Raw genomic sequence first — 23,372 nt, 5'->3', positions numbered from 1 at the left:
TAATTTAGAAGATTATTAACCGTAAACAATATTAGATAGATGTTCCCATAGTCAACCGATGCACAACTATTCTGGACAATGCCTTTCTTCAACAACGTCTGCATCAGTATTGTCATATTTGTCGTGATTAATCCCCAAAGGTTACGTACATCGGAAATATCAATTGAGATAGTTTAAAATGCCCCGCTCGCGGACGTGAAAGCACTTGGTGGAAGGTGAAAGCAATATTGGCGCCCAGCAAAGAGCAGTAGTCAACAGCTAAAAGAAGCCGAAAAGTGGTAGCTACTCGAGAGTTGGTAGTCTCGAGCCTCTCTCTCAGTAGAGAGCAGACGACAAAGGACAGACCGCACTCAACAGAACCAAAACAACCATCATCAGCGGCTACTGTAGCTGGGACATCTGTGCGACAGCGTGTGCAGTGCAGTGATACTACATGTGAAATATATAGATATATACTGATTTAATGCTGTCTCCTGGAATAACTGAACTTGCCGATTTAGGATCTTTACCACTTTTCCTTATTGAGTTGTATACTTGTCCTTAGTGTATATGGAACATGACAATATTATCAACAAATATTATCTAGAGCACGGATCTGCGTGCTTATTTTGGCAGTAACATAAAGCCAGTGTACTTCATAAATTCCGTACATTACTTCGGTGCGACGCTTCGTCAGCGTCTGGAATCGCTCTTAATGAACACCGTCGAGAAATAGCTAGCTACGGATTCCATCGAAGGAAAGGCTGAAGGTCATCGTATGGGCAACGAGGCCGCGCGGTAATCGTTCCAACAGCCGTTCCGGTAAGAAAAACTTATCTGCTACATGTAAACTATTAATGTTCACATTACTGACCCGTAAGGTGTGCTTTACGCAACGCTTACACTAATAAATGGATTCTGCTACAATACTGTGGCTTTTAATGTCGTTACTGATGATATGCTAGAAATTGTTTTGCGTTCGCACGTTTGTTCATATGAGAAAGAATGGCAGAACATTTTTAGTGCAAACAATCGAGAAAAGTAAACAATCTGTAGACCTGCACACAATGATGAATATCGTGCTCTTAAGATGAAACGGATATCAAATGGTAAGACTCAAGAGAAACGGCAAAGAAGTTGCATTTTAATCATTTGGCTATGGGTATGCTCATGATGACAGAGATTATTATCGAATATCAGAGCTGACGGAACAGTATTGACGGCCGTACTTCACATTAGAATTCCGGAGAACGAACTTATTCTTCTGACGTAAATTGTAAAACATACTGTAAATACTATTTTAGCTTTCAAGCGTAATCGCGTATGTGTTTTGCAGTAACTTCATTATAACGGGACATGCGTAAAAGTATGCTTCTCGAACGAGTCTCAGCTCGTAGTGATCGCAGTGAAATACCGATAATGACAGATAACAACACTGCGCTAAGTGTAGCTAAGACACCACAACTGGGCTAACGACGTTTAAACTATCAGTATCCTTAATTTCTAAATATTCCAATCACAAAGAGAAGCACACAGTTGTTAACATAAAATAATTGATACTTGTTTCTGAATCACACTGAATACGAGGCGACAAGGGACGGAGGCGCATGTAGTTATTTAAAAACTTTTCCTAGAGGTGTATAGTATAAAAACTTACTAGCTAGTAAAGAAATACAGAATAATTTTTGTCCATTTTGAAAAAAGGCAACATTTCGCGTTAATTTGACCATTAAGTTTTAATAACGGCTATTACTTTCACTTAATGTTACACAATGTTAATATAATAATAATATGTTATTGTAATATTATTATTTTATAATATATATATATATATATCAAATAATAAAATAGTAATAACATAAAATGCAAGAGGTTGCTACAACCACGTAATATTAACGTTGTTGTAGCAACTTATGTACCTTGCCGCATAAACTTGATATTGCGAAACCCACGTCGCTCTTTTTGATCTTGCCATAGAAATTGCAGACCTGACATAGCAGAACTTTATTTGGGTCCGTCTAACTCAGAAGCTTATGTACACTCAATTCTCACTACATACGTGACTTAATACAAAACTTCACGATCACCCGATTATATGATTATTCTTCCAAATCCCATTTTCAAGGTTATAGAAGTTCAGAGAGGTTTAACAAAATATTAATAATTTTATATCAGTCTTGAATTTCCGTGCCGGACCACCTAATAATTCTGTTGGAAAAGATTTCCGGTCTTGATATACACGTACGCTATCATATTGCAGTAGTCTGCAGAGTGCTGCGCTTTTGTATAAAACTTAATGCTGTGCTAAAACAGGTGAGTGCTATCTTAATTAAATTTAAATTAGGAAATATTCTTAGCGTCGCCGGGTATAATACTGACTGTTATAAGCAAACTTTTTTACAGCGAAGGATTGCACACCATAAAGAAGAACTATGTAAAGATATGTATTTGGGGGTGTACGACTTATTCGGTAATGTAGACTACTTCTTTACGGCATATAAGGTTATTTCTAGCGGTATTCGAATATAGTTGGATTTCCTAGGCTACGGTCATATTGTGTATCTATAGATATGTTATTAATGCCCTTCGGGATAAGCTTTCACCGAGGTCTATTCTCAAGGAGTGCGTATCCCTTAAGCGTTCAACGTGTGTAACTAAACGGTCTGGAACACAGCCGTAGAAGCACGTTGTTTTAACTGAGGAAGGTGTTTTTGTTATAAAGCCTTTTGTAAAGACATCTAAATCAGCTTTGGCGATTTGGACTCCGAAATGACTACCTAGCACATCAGATAGAGTTACTGCAAGAGCTCAAAAAAGGAATTGGAGTAGAAGTTTCTATTTCTTCACGAAATCAAGGAGACAATCTGTGGCCGGTCACGGAATCAAGGGAACAATTATCTGTGGTAGGGCATCCATGGCTTGATCTCCGTGTTTGAAACACTCAACTTCTTAAAGCTTTTTCTTTTGAGGTTTCTTAAAAAGGACGTTGAAATTAGGAAACTTTCTATTCGGGTTGAGAAGGAGCGTTATATTCTGACAATTACGTCACCTTCGTTTTTATCACGTGAAGATTTTATGGGACGATCGTTTGTTCAAAACATAAGGCTATGCATTTTAGTTTATCGTCCGATCTTCATCTTGGGCACATTTGGCTCATTAAATCATCTATGTGAATTGGAAATCAGTTCACTAGTGAGTATTACTATAATATCAAGTTAATTTCTCAGTCGCTTCCGTTTTTTTATAAGAGAGGATGCAATTTTTTAGCCGAAAAGCATCTACAATGGCAGCTCGAAAACATGCGGCGAATTTAAACCACTTTCAATAAACGGCATTTGCGTACAAGAAGAACATAAGTGTCTGAGTTTGACAACCCATTGCCACAGAGACGTTGAGCAACAACGACAGTGGTATAGATATCGTAAGGGTTTATTAGGTCTCTAGTTGTTGGCTCGCCTTAGGTTTGCCTCATAGCTTTTGGCTCTAGAGTGTTTGGAGTATTGCTACGGAAGCCATGAAGTGCGTGCGCTCTACCACTCAGCTACCCAACCTCCATGTGTATCCTAAATGTTTTATAGGCATATAGTATTTTTTTCTCGTGAACGATCTCTGCTTCCAAACTAGGCCTTTAGTGATCTGGTGTCTCGGATCATAGCCGTCATCCTTGATCTGTGGACAGGTATTTTGTTGTGAGAAAGGTCTTCGAAAAAACCGTTTGTGCGGATATCCAGATTCGAACAAGCAACTTGTGAAAAACTGAGTCATGTTACAAGCCTCGGTGCCGTCGCAGCAGTCATCAGGATAAGGTTACTATTGGAAGGTTGCAACTACGGTCACAGTAAACGACGAACAACGATGCTGTTTTCGTGAGTATTAGGAAATGCGTATTGCAAAATACATTTAATTCAGATAATTCCTAAAAGTATTTAGGTCAGATGCGTGAATGTAGCAGGTTTAAAAAAGGATTTTTTTTAATAATTAACTTAAAGGATTACAATTTGGTATTCAGCTAATGCGAAAATGCCACCACTTGACGTGAAACCTAAAACTGCCGAGTGTATGCGTTTATTTAGGATAAAAAAATGCTATCGACCGTTCTTATTGCCTGTCCTATATGAAAAAAAAACGAAAAAACAAGGTTCGAAATTTTATGTTGTTATGACAAATCACTCGTTTTCGCCTAAGATATGATAATATTAATTTCCAAACCGCCGCTGTTGTTTTCTTCAGATATAGCCGTAGACTATACCTTTTACATCACGAACTTGAATTTAAATTAGATCATCACATCTATTGTATTAATTTTACGGTATTCTCTGAAATTATATTACGTGGTGAGGTTTGGACATATTATATGGGAAACTGGGATCACAGGGAACTGCCTAACTAAAAAGTTCATAGTTTTCGATAAATTCGCGACCTACGGCTACATCGTTCATGTAGTAGCATTCCGTAAGCACAGAGATTGTCCTTTTCTTTTTTCATTTGTACCAGCGCACTTTTTTCCGTGAACTAAAGATTGCACAATCATATTACTTGAAATCATACCGGTGGGTTATGGTGGTTCTGTATAGACGGTAGTCGACATATTTATAGATAACGTTGCATGGCATTGCTTTTCTTGGTAGCTAACAAGATGCTTACTAAGTTACTTGTTTGTTTTACGAGGCTAGCTACATCAGTAGGTCCACAGTGTATCCGCGAAATGATGCCTAGAGTTAGCAGAAAAAAATAGCGTAGACATAGTATAGCTTGCCTCAGCATCATGTATTAAAGACCGGGTATTACTAGATCATTCATTCCAAAAGATGTATTTTTGTAGTAATAGTAGTAGTAATAAAAAGTATAGTTATGGTCACCGGCCCATGCGAAAGATGCCGAATATGCCAGCTAAACAAACCGAACCCTCTGAAAATAATTTGAAATGAAAATCTTGTGATTAGCAATAATACAGATGATTACATGAAGAATATTCTTGATAACCTTTAATTACCTTAGTCATCACATTCCATAGACGATTTTAATCATAGGGAGAACCTAACGACGTATATACTGTCATACCTTGTTCTTTAAGGATATTATTATATTCAGCTTGTGCCGCATGAATTAGAAGTTCCATATATAAACAGGAAGAGGGTATAACAGATGATTTATATTTGGCTAAAACCAAAATATAAAGGTAAGAAAAATTAGGTTATCATAATATTCCATATAAGTGTGAGATACCGAATTCCTTGATTTGGCCCGCGCGTAAGTTAGTTGTGTACATACGCATGCAACGAAGTCATGGCGATGCACTATTCAAGAACTCTGGTTTGTGAAGTTAACTCGAAGGATTTAGCAAAACAGTTAGAAGCCAATTTGGGATAAACTCATTGTGGGGGGTGTGTTGCTTGCAAAAGACCTTGGCATTCATCAAACGCATACCTTCAAAAAGGTTCACTTTACGTTAGAAAGAAGACCTTAAAACGCTACGATCTGTGCAATCGAGAAGACTTTTTGCTAATTTGCATCATGTGTAAATGATGCAAATTTGTCTATACGCGCGGTTATTGATCAGCGTATAGTTTTTCTAAGAAAATAACATCTATTAGAAAAACGTTTAAACAGTTTTTGCGTATGGCCGCGAATGCATTTGTTTCAAATAGGGATGTAGAAAAAGGCCGTACACTCACCATTGGCTTTCACCTCAAGAAGATACAGCCTGTATCTTTTTGAGCTTCTTGACTTATTTGTAAATATAAAGGAAATAACAAAGAAAAATGAAATAATTGGTGTAGTATCTTATTTTATGTAAAAATATAAACTGATGTATGCGTTGCTGTTTTGGTAAAGAATTTATTATACATTTGAAAACATGTGGTAAAGGTGAGTGAAGATAATAACGTAGTGTTTGATCAGTGTTTCTGGATGAGAAACTGTATCGTTGTAGAATTGGAAACATCGGCCGGCATTTATGTAGGGACAGAGTAATTAGAAAATAGAGGTAAAACGAAAACTGGCTCAATTTTTACAAAACTGTGAAAATGACTAAACAGTAGGTTTGCCTAGATGAACTGCACGAAAATAGAATTTTTTTGACTCTCCCCTATACTATACTCTCTCTATTATAAGACTAACGGATCGCTAGTTTATTAATAAATTTGGTTTATCGGTGTGAGACATGAAGTATGAAAGTGGTAAGCCCACGTTACATAAGTGTTCTCTATATAAACACTAGATATTCGTGTTTTTCTACAAGTTACAACCATTAGGGCATGAAGCTGCGGTTGTTTCGTATTTAGCATATCTCGGTCTAATCTAAAGTTTACTACATCAGCATGTAATGCAACATTTTATTTAGAGGCATGCTACCTTGCATGACAATTGCACGCAAGTGCAATCAAATGATATTCTTTGTCTAAGTTTGTTTTAACACTTGTAGAATAGTTCCTTGTAATAGCGTTTTTTGGCGGTCGTTTAACTGTACACGGGTAAATTGCAGTTTCTCATACGGTACGATCAATTAACGCCATTAAACGCAACTAAAATTTTACTTGTCTTTCAAGAAGCCGCAAAACGATTTTATTTCTAAAAATGAAGGTTTTACGTAGTCTGTTGTTTAACATAGTCTGCACAAATTATGTAGACTTAGCCCCGTTCTAAAAAAACTAATAGTAAAATCGTTACTCTTCAATAGAATTTGCGTAGAACATCGGTAAGGTCAGGAATTTCTCATAAAACAATTATTAATGGAATTCCCTGATTACTTGGTGTTATGTATAGAACTGCTAAAATTTATTAACGATCATTGATCCTCTTCAATAAAAATTGTCCTTCACCTCTGAGGAGAAGTTTTATGGGAGTCCATAGTCTCCCTTTTTATAAAGAACCCTATTTTTTTTTTAATTCTTTTGTGAATTGTTTATCATTACCAGACTAAGATAGATTTATTATTATGAATTTACTATAATTTATTATGCACTAGAACAGAATAATGGAAATGACCCGGAAATAGCAAGTAATTATTTAGATAGTTGTTGGTACATGTTGGAGACCATCTTATCGAAAGCAGAGGCCGGCTATTCGTGGTGCAATAGAAATTCGAGTATTTTATTAGCAAGAAGTGGAATGCTTTTTGAGGTGCGTGTTTTTACATGTTTCAATAGAATGGATAAAGATTTACTATTTTCTACAATTCTGTTGTATGGATTGACCCTAAGTTGACCAACTTTTTCAAATAAAAACTGGAAATACTTTTTTGAACATCATTTTAGCAAAACTATACCGACGGCTTAGTCCTTTACAGCTTACTGGCATCGACAAAGCTAGTGGACTGTGTGGAAAGGACCGAATCACGAAGCCAGAAGACAGCCCAGCTCTTCATTTGATTCCTGCTCGATTCTCGAGGAAAGAGGACAAGGCGGGGAATCTACAAGCTACTGATCAGCCGCAAAAGGCATACAGGTCGGAGTTAGATAACCGCAGTACCCAAGCCACCTTAAGGGTAACCTTTAGTACTAGTAGCAGGTTGGAGTCCGCATGGCCGCTAACGTTGAAGCAAGGAATAGGTAGGATTTGCCTGGGCGGATACTTAGTTGATAAACAAGATAGATTAGACGTAGGCCTTAGGCCGCCTAACCGGCTACATATCGTACCATGTCGCTAGATGCGGACCGTGAAGGACTGAATAACCAGGGTGTCAGTACCTTTAGGATTTAGGAGTAGAAACGATGCACAGCTGTTAGGGAGATAGCCGGTTAGAAGGCATCGTCACGAGGACGTAAGACTGTTACTACATTAAACTGCGAAGAACATGCAGATTTTCGCGGTTCTCAGCCAGGAACGCTTAAATTACCGGCTTTCGATTTTTAGAGCACTGCTGGTGAAGCCGTAAGGTGCACCTGATCAACCGCGTGACCATACTTCCTCTATATGCGTCCCTCTGGTATTGTTGGCATACTGGTAGCATATTTTCCTTGAAAAACAGCATTCCTTACTTTCCTACCCTTCTAAAGATCTAATATCTCAGGTCCAGCTTTTTTTGTACAGAAGTTCATACATCTCTACCACGTATATGGGATAAGTCATTCTTTCACATTTCTTCGAACTTTTGCCGAAAAATAAAGAAACAAAATAACCACATCGTTTTTCTACTACTGCCTCACCAAAGATACTTTAAATGCCAAACGAGAAACAAATAAAATTTTCTAAAGGTCATTAGGTAAACAAAGTTGACGCAGCAATACGTAATGAGTTAAATTACATGAATACCCTAAACGCTGTATGGGGCAGTACTATTTCAAATCCCTATGAAGCAAGACGTGGTTAAGAAAAGTTGAACGAACTAACCTGTTTCTGGGTACAATTCATTGCATTTGTACTTATCATATAAAAAAAGGTTCGTATTTAAAACCTACACTTCTATATAAAAAAAAAAAAACATTAGGCTATGACTTATCCTATTGATCAGCAGAAAGGGTGATTACTGAAGAAGAAGAAAGTACTAACCACAGTCGCTGAATTCAGCACACTGTTTTCATCAAGGTTACATATCGTTGCCGATAAATATGCGACATTTCTAAATGTAATAAAACATATGTTCCTAAATGACTTGAAAGCTGTGTCCTATTGACCAGCATATGCATCAGACGATCATTTAAAACAGCATGTTTTGATAGTCCTAACCGTCATTGCTTGTACATAAGAGACAAGAATTATACCTCTTGCTTTGTCTTGTGGAAGAGCTATAGTGGTTAGCTATTAGTAAATTCGAAATCTCGGTGGTGCGGACACAAAAAAATGTATAGAGATACAGTGCAGGACGAAACTGTGCAGTGTCGCTACTGCAGATAAAGGCCTCTCCGTTAGGGAGCCAACTAGTGAAGAGCACCTTCCAACGACAGCTTAAGATTATAGAGGAAACTGCAGCTGCTGATATCCCAAACGAGATTCATTCGCAATACAACCATGTCGTCTGTTTAATGCATTTCAAGAGGCTACATCAGCAACTTCCCTTGTTCAACGCGCAAGGGTCATGTAAGGTTGTCCATGCCAAAGGCGAGTTTAGTTGCGTTCTAGATTGCTAAGCAACTGAACTTAAGCGTATCGGACAGTTAGCATCGATTTTATTTGCGGTAAACCGAAAAGGAGTCTATTTCATGCACAATGGGCCTTAATAGGGAAGCGACAGTTTTCGATCGAACGCCTTGATGAAGTCAAACGATTTGGCTCCTTCAAAGTCATTTCAAGTCAGACAAGATATTCTCTTTAACGGAAATGGACCCTGCAAAAATGACTGCTAAAGAAAATGAAATTAATCGTTCAATGGACATCACAGGGACGCACAAGAATGTAATAAACGTGCAATGCTCGTCCTTGTGTGTACAAGTGGAAACAGCTCCGCCGTGTTTTGCGTCTTCTAGGGTGCGTTTCACGGAACATATGCTTCACCGGTTGGAAGGTTTCGCTAACAAAAAAGGAAGTATGTGAAGACTGTCTTGGATAGTTCACCGCATGCATTCGCTGCTGCTTAAAGAAACCATGCCTGCTAATCGTGTGAATACACGATTAGCAGGCATGGTTTCTTGAATTGGCTTTGGAGTATTGGGTCCATATCGGCAGCCTTATCTACACTACCCGGACAAGGTACAAACCCTAATCGTGACAGTCTTTGGGTTGTCGTGATTTCGTATAGTTTGTCTTGTTTTGCTGGATTGAGTGGCCGGCGTACAAGGGATTATTTACGATAGCGAGTATCGTTGAGGATTTCAGAAAACAGATAATTATTCCGATTTTATGAACTTTCGCTGAATCGCCCAGGCTGACAATCAGTCAAGGCAGTCGTGCTATCATGGAGTGACATTCCGATAGGGTCAGTTACACAGTTACAGTTACGGCTAGTTTAACTATTCTTTTCAAATAGATATGACGTTTCTTTGTGGGTGTCTCTATTTGATATCTTGTTTATTGGTTCTCCATATAAGGCCACAAGATTCAGCAGTCTTTTTTCATTCACAGACTATTTTTTAGCTTATAGTAATAGAATAATAGAATAAACTTAATTAAAAATTCCTCGAGATTTTATGTAGAAGCAAATGATGAGCTGTGCAAACAGTGCCTAGCGGGTGTAATAAATGGCAAGGAGCGTCTAACTTTAAATCCTCTATTTTTGTCACAATTATTCCTACAGTATGATGTCTAGCATTGTGGTGTAACAGTTCACGCTTATTCATTAATTTAAGATATGATTCATCATATCGCTCAACTACAATACACTCCAGCCATAATTCACAAAGTTGTAGTGGATAACACCTCTATTAAATAAGCGACCGGATACTTTTTTCTTACTCTTGCAGTTAGACATTTGCTTCAAAATTATGATCCGTCGGTTCAACATTTTCCGTTTTGATTTTTTCTCAAATTGTCTCATGCTCCCAATTTTTCTTATTTGACCGAGGTCAATAAATATGGTATTTTTATATAGACCAAGTCTGAGTCGTAATACATGTGCGCTTTCCCATAGAATAATTTTAATTGATTACTCTTACTTACCTTTGCAGGGGTCTTCTACGAAACCGACCTAACCGAAGGCTCACTTTGCTTTTAGTTGTAAAGCCTCTACCGAATTTTAAATTTATACGATAAGCTGTCTCTGTTTCTGTATGTCTAAGATATATGAAATCCTGGGGCGGAAATATTGAACCTAAAGGTGAGCCACGTGACGGATTTCCTGTAAGGGTGAATAATGAAGTACTAAGTTGTGGATGAGGTGCATATAAAAATACTATAATAGTTTATTACAATCAAATAAAGTAAAAAAGTAAAAAATGTGCTGTTGTATGGTTTGGGCGAAGAAAACAAGTGGAGCCGTAAAGACGTTTAGTGTTTTTTACAACCGGGACCTATTTATGAACATCATAACTGTGTAAAATCTTCTATAATCGCAGCTAATCACATCAGTGGGAGGTTGCGACTGAACTAGCGGGGTATCAGTATAAAGCAAATGTACAACTGCAGTAATCGATGGTATCTGTTCGATAATCTAGTGCGTGTGTCTCAATAGTCGTAGTTTGTGGATTACGGTTAAAGTGTGCAGGCAACGACTGGAAAAGGTATGAATAAGCTCCTCATTAAGCAACCAAGATAGGTGATCAGAGATAAACCATCCCCATTCCATGAAAACGCTCAATTTCACACCGCAATAGTCTCGCTAGAAAAAATGCAGGAACTACAGTTCGAGGCTTTTGGTCATTCACCATATATATTTAAGATATTGCTATTATAGATGCCTTCTCCCATAGCTTTTTATTTGAAATATATCTTTTAATTTGAAAATTGCTCAGATATTAACATACTGTCAAAACTGCGTTACGGGTTCTCGCACTCCTTGTTTTGTATTCGTCAGATTGTATTTAAATATGCATTTGTACGCTGACATAGTTATATATCGTGGATGCTATAGATCAACTAAACTTGTCGAACCTATATACATACTTCTCTATGCAGCATGAGGTCTATTAAACCTACCTTGATGCGGAGCTCATTTCCATGGCACATGTTATATAGCATAAAGCACGTGTGACAGAAACCTCAACGAGTCCTCATGATGCTGCGATACGGTGTCCATTTTCTAAGACATAACGGTTCTATGTAATATATTTAGTACGGTAATATGGAATATATTCAGTTTCCGAAAAACGTACGTTATAGGTGTGAGCTGTTCAAGTAGCATTTCATGTGAGGTGCAATATTCAGTGTGTGATCTAGAGAAGCTAAAGATGTTATAACATATTTCTAAAAAGAAGCCGATTATAGGATTGTTGCGGAAACATTTTCTTTTCTAAGTGAGAAAATACAACATCAGGTCAATGTAATGATGTTGCCAATTACGGCTTTTTACCTTTCATTTATGCTAGATAGCATTATAATGTTCCTAAAAATTGTTTCCAATAGCAATGTCGTAATCAACTAGGTCGGTTTTTCATCTAGTGAAACTAATGTTTCGCTCAAATTCGAGTAACAAATGAATTTATTACTCTCTACAACCTGCTGCACTCCCTCAACCAGTTCATCCTCTTTTTTCGTCAAGAATTCGTCTAGCCGATCCTTAAGGCCCTTTTTACTAATAAATGTGTTTTTCGTTTCACTTGCGGTTTCAACGATTTGTCGGCGCGAGTCTGAAAAATACAATAGGCGCAAAGGAAGCTCTTCCATGCTGACTCTGTGGTGCTTGGCGTTGCCATAAATAACTTTGGATGACTTTGCTTTGTTTATCGGATATCTTCTGTTAAGTATCCTTGTTTATTTGATGCAACTAAAGCATATACAGACCTGTGTTAACCCGCTTGCTTTTTCGAAGCATTTCTCAGTGTATATATATGATTCCTTCGGTCCTACAATCAACGAACTATGGCTTTCTTGTAAAATGGAAGTCTAGCTTAGTTGATGTATCTTCTGGAGTTACCCATTTCCTTCAATGCTCTATGTCGACGTGGAAATATAATTTTTCGTTACCTCTAACAACAGGTTCAGTAAGAAGCCGTGTATCCTTGTGGGGTTCATCTGCTCTATGGCACACGCAGATTTCTAGTTCTTAATAGATTCTATAAACTAAAACTGTGCGACGATAGTGTTAGGTTAGCAGCTTATCTTCCCGACTAGCTTAGTAGTTTTTTTACTATCTAAAGTCGTTACTGACCTAAATTAACTAACCAAAGAACATTTCCTCCAAAACCTTACCCCGGAACGTTGCAATTTTTTTTTAACATTTCTCACAACGCTGACAGACGATACTTAAAGGGCTATCAAAACAGTTTAGAACATGTGTTTGCTTTAATAGAATATTTTAGTTCAGCAAAAGGCGCAATAGAGTAAGATTTGAAAAAAATCATTAATAAATATTCTCTAAAAAGAAAATGCCGTTCACCTTATAATGAAATTACTGTTCTTATGTAAGAGAGTGGCACTTTCGAGTGGTATATAAAAGAAATAGGCAGTGCATGGATGAAGGAAACAGTAAAAAGAAATCATTCCTTATGTATTAATCTAATCTAACAGAAAACTGTATTTCAATCATTGCTATTTTGCTCTACATTATAGAGAGATAAAAAAAACACAGATATAAATAGCAAAAACGTTGATCACGTCACTAGTTTATGCGAAGCTGTGATGAGAAACGTATGCCTATGCTTTTACCGTATTCAGTCTGTTTAGTGTCTAACTGCCTAGGAATTTATCAATAATTTCTAAGAAGTTATTCATAACTTCGTGTGCCCCAGATGCATCACCACATATTTTCATCATTTTAACTAAAAGCTCATTTTTGATGACTAGAATAAGCAAGTTATTAAAAAGATAACTTTTTTAAGGCGTCCTAATGTCTGATGTATAGGTTTTCATTATGAGAAAGTTATTGTTGACGATTTTTGTTATCATTTGTCCATATATCATTCCACAGGCGAGACACGAGAGCTCAAACCATATTAGGTGGCTCTTAACAATGTAACAGAATGTTACAGACTTACGTCCATCGAAATGCATGTCTACATTCAGTACAAACGCTTTGTCTGCAGAAGGCTTCCTCAAACAAACGCGGAAAGTGTACGCAAAGATCCGACGTTACGACCTGCTAATTGAAACACAAGAATCGCTGGCGCACTTCCACCGTGACTACGAGAACGACTCACGATTTTTACTTCTACAGTTTGACTAGGTGAGTGCACAGTGACACACATTTACCGACCCTAGTGCCACTTCTCTCTGTTGCTTTTGCCAACCGCCTGTTGCTGTGAGCTTACCTCTTCGAGGTTATTATCCATACGGTATTTAGGGAACGAGTGACGAAGTTGTAGCCGAACGCTAACTTCACCTTGTGTGTGGATAGTACCAAAAATAGAGAATTCATTACCTATAGAAAAGAAGCAACTTAATTTATATAAAGATACTATTTCACACTATGATTCCGGTGATCGGTGACATAAGGGATTACCTTACGGCATAAAGAGTACCCAAGTAGCCACTGGCAACAAAATCTCTGGAAGGCGTCAAGCAGCAAAGCAGGGCTTCTGATTTTTTTTCAGAGAAGCACACAGTTTCTCATCAGTCTATTTATCAGCAAAACTGAAACTTGTTGCTATTATGGCATGTTCGGAACTGTATTGTATAGGCGAGTGCAGATTTGAAGTGAACATGCAAAAGGCCGAAATCAATGAAATTAAAGGTCCGCTAGGTGCAACAGACTCCCTTAACCTTAGAGACATGGCAATTCAAGGCATCAATCTTTTATCTGGGGACAACGCTGCGATGAATTAGAAGATTATTTCCTGATCATATTATCTTGGGGATACGGGGGTTCTAAGTCCACCATAGAGATGTCTCAGTTGTTCGAACAGTTTCCGTAGCTTAGCAGCATATATGAACTGGAACGTACGTAGGTTTCCAGAAAGCTGGCGTTATGACCAGCCTTATTTGGGGAAAGAATAAAATCAATACACACGTCGTGATTTTTACGAAGCTTACTATGTTAGAATTCCGGTTAAACACGATTTAAGGCGAAATTACCGTTGCCTGCAATGCTAATGATCCTAAAATCGATATAACTCTAACCGCTAACCTGTCGCCTCCCAGCATCTTAGCGTTTGTTTAGATGTACAGCCTCAACATTGTTTTATTAATAATATTATGTTGTAATCATAGGTGTCGACAAAATGGCTTTTTAAGGCGTTCCTTTAAGATGTTAACATCATAAAGCGTTATGTTACCTGCGGCAGCATATAGTTACTATTGCATAAGTTGCCCACCATGGTTCTTATCGTTTTTTATGTAAGTATTATTTTTCGAACAAACTGTCAATTAAGGTATTTTTTTTGTTCGTTTAACCACAATACGATACCACGACAGAAGAGCCTGACCCAGGAAGCTAGCCGACGAACGCTGCCCTCAGAGCGTCTTTTTTGTGGATTACGGCCCTTAAGTGATTACTGTTTATTGTGCTTAATGTTTATTATGTTTGTTATTAAGATTTATTTAGCAGTAAGAATAGAAACTAATTAGTGAATAACCTCGTTTCCATGTAGATGAGCTGCATCTATCTGTTTTTTAATGGAACGCGCCATCCCTAAAGCCGTATTTGCTAAGTTTCAACTCAACCAAACCACGTGTTTGTTCTGTTTGAAACTGTTCAAGTAGAAAGTAAGTTTGGTACGGCGATTGGTGCCTTCACTTTTTTTCAACGAATTTGGCAAAAATAGTGTAGGTAGATGCGGCTTGAGTTTTTGTCTATAGATAAAAAAAAAAAAACAAATTCAATTCCATTTACTTCAGTGAACTCGGAGTACATTAATTATGTGAGCTATGCCCATTACAATGCCGTGGTAACGTGCTTGCATACCATAACGAAATAGGCAAACCTGGTATAAGTACGAATCTGCGCATAGGGATACTTTGACCTTCTAGGAAGGATTCGAGCAATAGGAAAGGCGATAAATACCGTCAGCATCTCTTATTTTGCTCGATCCTTCTACATAGCTCTTATAAACCCGCTACCCGGGAAGATACTTGAAGCAATGCAGAACAACGGTGTCGAGGCCTGTTGTAAAAGAAACAACTGAGAATTAGCTTTGGAATGAGTAGATTAGCCATCGCGACGTATTTAGTATAACATAATTATGACCTTGGTAAGCCTTGTTGCTGTGCGCAGACTTCTAGTTCATGAAGTTTTCTAAAGAGTTTACGCTTGATTTTAAACTTCACCTACCCACACGAAAATATTATAAAGCTTATAACTTTTGTGACATATAAGCTTTGTAAAACATAGAGCTGAGTAAAACCGCTTTGTAGTTTGGATAATTTCACACTTTGCTGTTACACCTATACAACTTAAATTTTTGATAGACCCCATAAATTTGACGCTTTGTACGCTTGGAGTACTCAATGTAAGTGTTGCTAGTAAGGGGTCCCAATTGTAGCTGAGTTGTTGCAACTATCTCATTATATAAATAAATTTGCTCTGTTAGCAGTATTTCATTATCCGGCACAGTTGTACCCTTTTATAAATAACGAAATACATTATTAATGAAAAGCATATGAAAATGAGTTGAATGGTGCTAAACTGATACCGAATTTACGCCATCCATATTGATTTTAAAAAACTAAGCATTGTGCGTTACAGGAGATCTTATGTCCTATGACCCTATGTCTGGAGGTGGTCGGCAAAATATCCACTTACTAAATATAAGAAGATTTTCTCCAGATCAAATATCCTAGAAAAACATCGATTGCAGTTCCACATATGCAGTTATCTTGCTCCAGAGTTGCAAATCCTGCGCTTTTTATTGGTATGTAACCAGTACTGATTTAGTATGAACAATTGCATAGGGTGCAAGTTAACAGAATCTATTTACATACGCTATGTAGTACTAAAAATTGTGATATTGCTACAGCTCATACCAATACGCTGTCTCGGTAGACGAGCATAAAAGCCAAATTGGTATGGAAATAAGTTGTGTGTAGAAAAACATGTTTTTGATTGAGAATCCGTTATTCGAGCCATTTTACAAAAGCCTGTTATGTCTTTGAATTGATAAAGTTATCCGATTTGGAACCTTGATTTTTACTTATGTGGGGTACCAGTTACGACAATTCTAGTGGAAGATAGGCAAATGTTGATGGAAACACAACTTAATAGCGAGAGTTACTCAAAGGCTAAAAATTACATTTTAGCTGTATGGATTTGTTTGAAGTTGTTGAAAATGAAGTTGTGGATCTCTTTAAATTTTGCAGTATGAAGTGTATTGATATTAACGTTACTAGGAGGCAACAGCTGGTTTGCTAATATCTAGAACATTCATGTTTAAAAGTTTGGTGTAAGCTGAGAAACATACTTATTTTAATAATGTGCTTTCAACACCTAATTCTAACATTATTGCTCGTTCTTGACCGTGCTAGGACTTTTGTCTAACTTTCCAATTTTGAAAGAGTTTAACTTTGCAAAACTGAACCTATCCAGGTATTAGTATTTTTACATGGGGGTGTTCTATGGGTGAGCCCCTTTTTCAAGCAGTTCTACCACTAAAAAATACTCGATTTGTAGCCTTATCTATTGACACTCCGTTGAGAACTTGCATCTGGTACATGACGGAATTATAAATGAATGTAGCTTGGAACAATCGAAAATGTTTGACATTTCAATTTTCGCTTGAATTTGGGCAGTTTTAAATCAAGTCGAACTTTTTCAAATTAAAAATCAAATCAAATAACAGATTTTTCAAAAAACAATATATTTCAGGACTTATTTAAGGTAATTTTTGGGTGACTAGTTATACTATAATATCATTTAAGGACGAGACAGCATGAAAAACTTTGGGATACACTACACAACCTTTTTTGTATATTTTAAGACCAAAAAGGAAACACCTGTTCTGCCCTTTCCGTAAAAGGAACAGCAGTCGAGGTTCGCAAGGTGAAATACGTGTGATGAAAATTTGGCACATTATACGTTTTCACAAGTTATCGGGTATGGCATGTCGCCGACTCGTATTAGCTCAACTTGAACGAAAAAAAAACTGAGCGCAGATAAAGCATAGTCAACGAAACGATTACTACCGCAAGAGTAGCCGTTGATAGGTATTATCTAAGAATATACTGGAATGATAAAGCAAGTTCGCTCACGGCGTCCTCAAATTAGTTCTAACTAAATATTGAATAATAGGCATTTTTTTTGTCTATGAAAAAAAATACAAGAAGACATTGTCCATTTGTGTATTATTCAAAAATATAAACATGTTGGAAAAAGCTACGCTTATTCAGTATGAGTTCTCAGTAAATGTAACATATCTGGTTGCTTCCAAGCAGATCTTACGTAAATTGGGTTAGAGGTGAAAAAAATGTATATATATATATAGACATATAAGACAACGTTTTGGCGGGTTGTTGATCGTCGCGGACATGTGTTCGTCGGTTGTTGTGGGTTACAAAAAAAAACAATCTTCTTCAGAACGTAATTATGTATCATCCTGAAAGGCCAGAAGGCTTTTCTTTGGACTATGAAGGTTGGACCTTACTGAGTTTATGAATTTCTACGATTACCTAAAATTCACGGTTTATCGTATTGCAACAAGAGATACGAACAAATTTTTTTACACGGAAACAAGGAGAATCCACAACAATAGAAGAGGTGCATAGTCAGAAGAGCCTTTGATGATCGTGATAATCCGGTATGCTGTTTGGCAGCTAAATTTAACGTAGCAATTGCACGCACTGTTTATGAAAATCTCAAATACGAGTCTCATGCCATAAAACACAGGCAAAACTTCTCTCAAGACAAAAGTCCTCCAGTACTTGTCGGGATATTTGCTTTTGAATATTGAATACCCTCCGCGAAGGAGCATCAGGCCATTTTCGGTTCTTCAGTGATGGGAAAAGATTCACTGTAAAAAGAAATCAGTCTCAAAAATATCTGATGATTTGTTCAGGATTTATATGCCCCCTTGTAAGTGAAAACAAACTGCCTGCCATGTTTTCGCTTTGAGTCTCGTGTCCAGTGAAAAAGACTTTTTGGTACACATCTGTTATAAAGGCGCATCTACTATCAAATAACTTCCAATGAGATACAGGCGTAAATGTCTACTGTGTTTAATTGTAGTGCATATGCCTTTCAGCAAAATTGGGTACTCGCGTAGGCAAGCAAATTAGTGCAGGGTTGGCTAAGCATATTTTGAAGCAAAAGTTTGTCGGCGTTTTGCGACTTTCCAGATTTGAATCAGACTGGAAAATGAACTGCTCATCGAGTTTTTTTACTATTATGTAATTTCTGATCTACTTTGTTCTGGAGTGTTGTATACGACTTGATGCTCACACCCACTCATTGGGCTGGTATTAGCCACAGATCATAATGCGATATTCCGTCGCAAATCTATATTGCATACTTCTGCGTTTTGACTGGTAAACTTTTCTTTACCTATGTAATTTTGCCGCCATTTTTTTTCTGAATGCTATCAGAGGAGACGCGTTCTGTACTTTCTCCAACCTTGGCTGACATACAAATTTCAGTGTTGTGTGGTTTGTAATATATTTGGTGTAGGTGTTCTTGGACCCTGCGTTTACGGCTGTGGTGCTATCGCTCATATAAATGTTTCATCAAATGTTCGATAACAAACAAACAGTGTGTCCAAGCTGCGCGGCAAAGCTCTTCAACAATTAGCATGCATCGCTTATACGTCGGATTCATAATTCGACGAAACTAGTCGCACTACAAGCTTAGAATTTAGCATATTGTAAAAATCGAACTGATCGCCTGCACAAGTGAGCTGTGCAAACCTGCGCAGAGCTAATCATTTTTTCCAGTCAACGGTAAAATGTTGTTTCAGTAAAGTACCCGCAAATTTCGGCGCATACGATCTACCCATTTGAGGCTCCCAACGCATATTTAAGATGATCTCTGTCGAAGCGGCGAGTTTACATACAACACCATACTTTCTGCCTTTTTGTCAGTGAAGAGGTCTACATTTTTATACAGAGCATAATATTCAAATTCGGACCAACTTTAGCGGGAGTCTTGTCGCAGAACAAAGTCAGTTTTTTTCTAGAAAAAAATACCAGACTCATGATGACGAAAAATCGTGCGTCGTTCTTGAAACTTGAGCCAAGATCAACTATTGTTCAATGTGTTTACGCAAGGCAAACCGAAACAATAACCTTCTTTTTTGCCCAAAACCGAGACTATATCTATTACTAATTCTCGGGTGGCTTTTACACATCCCGAGGTAGAGTTTCAGGAGGCAAACCAAATGATAGGGTTTAGATTTACAGGTTCGAAAATTAATATCGTGACTCAAAAATGCATTTTTGATCTCTATTAAGAATTAACAGTCATTTTGAGGAGCAGGACATCAACCACCAACTGGGCCGTTGAGATAAGCTCGAGTAATTAATCTTCTCCACAAAATATCAACTCCCAACGCCTAAAATATAATTCCACTGGAATTTTCTGTATATAGGGTGTTTGAGCAATACTTTGACCATTCTACCGACCAATATAGTTTGAAGCACGGTTGCTATTAAAAAGTTATTTGTGGATTAAAGAAAAATTATTTTGCGAGTACTGTAATCCTGAATAGAATATAATCGCGGCGAATTATGGTTATATCATAAACAAACACGACAATTAGGAACGATACATCTAGCACATGCAAAGAATTTCATTACTATATCTGGTCTTAGAAACAAACACCTCGTAAGAAAAAGTCCGGATTTAGATGTATCGATGAACTCAAAACAAGCCTGTTTTTATGTATCGTGACAACTTTGGATACCTGTTTAGACATACATAATAGCTGGTACTTAAGCTTCTATTTTTGTTACTGCTGTATGATTTGCCCCTTCATCTTAAAGGGCCATCGGGGACAGGTAAAAACATTGCTTTTGTTGGTTATCTTATCGCTTTAACGAAAAGTCGCTTTTATATCCAGCAAGCTCTCGTGATACGAAAATGAGGCACTAGTAATCAAAGTGTATAAGACAGAGACCTGAATCCACTGAGGCGGTTGCCTTGCCATTACCGACACGTTCCATATGGACAGAAAGGCCTGGAAATAGTGACCAGCTTGAAGTAACTGGATTTGATTTTACCTACGAACGCCCGAGCCTTTACAAAGCACATTACGGAGAGTACGATGAGCGATATTGACGGGTGTGGGTATCTTTCAGACATTCTTTACAAACGGCACTGCCCCCATCTGCGATTAAGATGGCCTTAGTAGGCTGCTAGGAAATCCAGGCAGTGTGTGAACATTTTTCGTCGATGCAACTTGGAAAATTAGACAGAACTAAACCCGCGTTCCTAAAATGCGCCGTGGGACTGCATAGTTCATTGTTGCCCAGACACGTCTGCCTTCTAAGGGACACATCTCTATTTGCAGAGGATCCAATGCGCAGTTCAAACTTTCTACTATTTCCTCTTATTCGGAATCAATCAGAATTTGGGAGAGGAAAATGACGGAGATCGATTCCGACTTTTATAACACAGCGGCGATGAGCAATGAAACCGGCACGAACAGAATTAACCGGCGCATACTTATTTTCATTGGCATAAGCTTCGTGCGTCTGTGCAAGATGTGGTCAAATATGTCACACGGCGTCATGCATTGCAGTACAGTCGGTGAGTAGTCTGTCTGGCCGGGGAACTTTAAATATTAATTTTTGCATGCAAGTAACTGTAAATCAACTTGCTCCAATTTACCTTATGCTTGTTTTCCGTTTTTTCTTTATGCTCGCAGTATTCAGATTTTCTGGGTTTAACCTCTGGAACTCTGTAAAAGGAGTTTTTTTTTGAGACGTTTTAACTTAATTAATTAGCCACTAAAAATATACATGGTGCATTATGTTAAGAAACCAATTAAAAAGTTGCCGTTTATGATCATGTTTCGATCGAAAGATCAATTAACAACTTTTTACAATCACACCATTACATAGTTTCAGAGTCTTCTGTAAAGTTGTCTTAGAAAGCTTGGAAAAGCACCTGCAGTAACCATTGTTGAAAGTGGCATGGTCTAAACGAATCTAATAGCAATGGAAGGTGAATTTTGACGTTAAGAAACGCGAGAAACGTTAGGAAGAGTGAGAAAATCAAACTGAGAAAACTGTAACTCAAAACTTATGCTTTAAGGGGAGTCGTATGCTTTACACAGCCGCTGCCACGGGAGTCACATATTGGAGCTAATCAATATTTACAAGCCTAAAAGAGCCATTAAATAAACAAATACGAAATAAACAAGTTTGGTTATTAATTTACTCCCATCATTGCCTATCTCGTCACATTAAAAGGGATCAAACTGTTTTGAATTGAACTCCAGTTTTACGCATGGAGATAAAATGCGAAAGCAATTCTCCTGTCCATCGCTCTTCACTTTCTTACAGAGCCCACCTGCGCTAATTTCTTCTGTCCTTTGCGCTAGCGTAGTACGGTTCGCCATGGAACTAATCCTTGTTTTTATTTAATTATATACATATATATAAATTAATCGCTGATTGGTTGCTTTTACCCTCCAACATCTCTCAGGTTTCAGATCCCTCAGAACTCAATGGGATGCACAATCTGGATGCGATACGCGCTACTATCGAATCAAAATGTATCGTAATTTAAAAACAATAGGTATACTGAATCCCAAAAAAATTTTGAGCTTTGCAGACCTTATACCATTCGTTACAGAGAATTTTGATTTGATATGTCAAAGACGTAAGTTGATTCCAGATTTTCAAATCTGGCGTAGGTTTTCGATTTGAGCAATAAACGTGAATAAAGTACTAATATGAAATTATCGACAATTAGCACAACGAATAACATGTCGTATAAAGGTGTTTAATGAGTTTTATGAACGAAAAAAGTAAATTTTTGTATACAGTGTACGTCACTTAGCCTCAGAAAGTGAACACGGGTTTTTTCGTATGTTTCCGTTACGCGAGCAAAAGTCGCGCCTCGAGGCCAAAAATGAATTATTAAGATATAATCTCAGCGGCATCGCTAAAAAACCTAATGATGAAATTGAAAACAGAGGTGCTACATATGATTTTTGTCAATTTTTCAAAATGGAGTAACTAGGGCAATATACTCAACCGTAATTTTTTAAATTTGGTTTTAGATTTTATTCCAGGATTTTATTCTAAAGGGAGAACTGAAGATTAGAATAATCTTCAGTTCTCCCTTTAGAAGTGGCTCTTTTTAGTTACCCTAAAGAAGGTTCACTTCCGATATCCACCTGACCTCATTTCAATTTTTGATCAAGACCTGAATCTTTTGATAACTCATATATAGTATAGTCAACTTCAGAATTTCCAAATTCTGAACTTAGATTGCAGGGTAAATAGGATTAGCTGTCTGTCATCTACAGTGAACATATGAATTTTGAAAAAATAAACGCTTTGGCGTAGGTAACCTCGATAAAGCTCGCATTTAAATGAGGTGACAGAAAGACACATTAAATAATTAAAGATAATAAGTATAAACTATATACCCACGGATATGGGTGTCCAAAGGTGCGCTACAAATAATTTCCTCACATTTCAATACGTTCTAAAACATATTTGTAGTAGATATGACTACCTACTGTAAAATTAGCAGCCCTTGTTGGCAGAGAGTCGTGTTCCGGACGTTCTACGCAAGTTTGCATGATTGTTTATGTCTTATAGCCACAGCCCACATGAATGATTACAATAAATAAGCAGCAACGGTTATACCTATTGCAGTCACAGACATCTATCTGATATGGATTGGCGATTTACACGACAACGAATTAAATCGTTCGTTTAGTGACATAAATTACTTTCGCCTCTCCATGTTCCGTCTATTGCTCTCACACGATTATATGTAAACGCGGCAAGGCGGCTGCAAGTGTGTGGGAAAGACGTCTAGGGCGAGG

At 37.5% G+C, this 23,372-nt stretch overlaps 1 protein-coding gene and 1 long non-coding RNA gene across 4 annotated transcripts in view; one reads left to right on the top strand and one right to left on the bottom strand.

Annotated features, from left to right (window-relative positions):
* Nucleotides 1-322: 322 nt before the first annotated feature.
* Nucleotides 323-23,372, top strand: part of LOC111243573 (acyl-CoA:lysophosphatidylglycerol acyltransferase 1-like) — a 54,296-nt gene continuing 31,246 nt past the window's right edge. The window contains exons 1-3 of one of the 2 annotated variants that reach the window (XM_022789400.2): nucleotides 323-801; nucleotides 13,418-13,672; nucleotides 16,130-16,295. The gene's annotated coding sequence lies outside the window, so the exon portion shown is untranslated. The remainder of the gene's footprint in view (nucleotides 802-13,417; nucleotides 13,673-16,129; nucleotides 16,296-23,372) is intronic. The other variant, XM_022789408.2, reaches the window with a different exon arrangement.
* Nucleotides 15,030-23,291, bottom strand: LOC147759111 (uncharacterized). Of its 2 annotated transcripts, XR_015319431.1 has the most exons (3): nucleotides 23,061-23,291; nucleotides 21,197-21,266; nucleotides 15,030-15,547 (listed from the first exon to the last, which is right to left on the bottom strand). It is a non-coding gene; the product is annotated as an uncharacterized LOC147759111 (long non-coding RNA). The 2 variants fall into 2 exon arrangements; XR_015319430.1 differs by lacking the exon at nucleotides 15,030-15,547 and having other exon boundaries at nucleotides 20,876-21,266.

This window comes from Varroa destructor, unplaced genomic scaffold (assembly GCF_002443255.2).
Source record: "Varroa destructor unplaced genomic scaffold, Vdes_3.0 BEIS01000001.1, whole genome shotgun sequence".
Classification (NCBI taxonomy): domain Eukaryota; kingdom Metazoa; phylum Arthropoda; class Arachnida; order Mesostigmata; family Varroidae; genus Varroa; species Varroa destructor.
The sequence above is the reverse complement of the archived record's forward strand: the minus strand, read 5'-3'. Positions and strand labels throughout refer to the sequence as shown.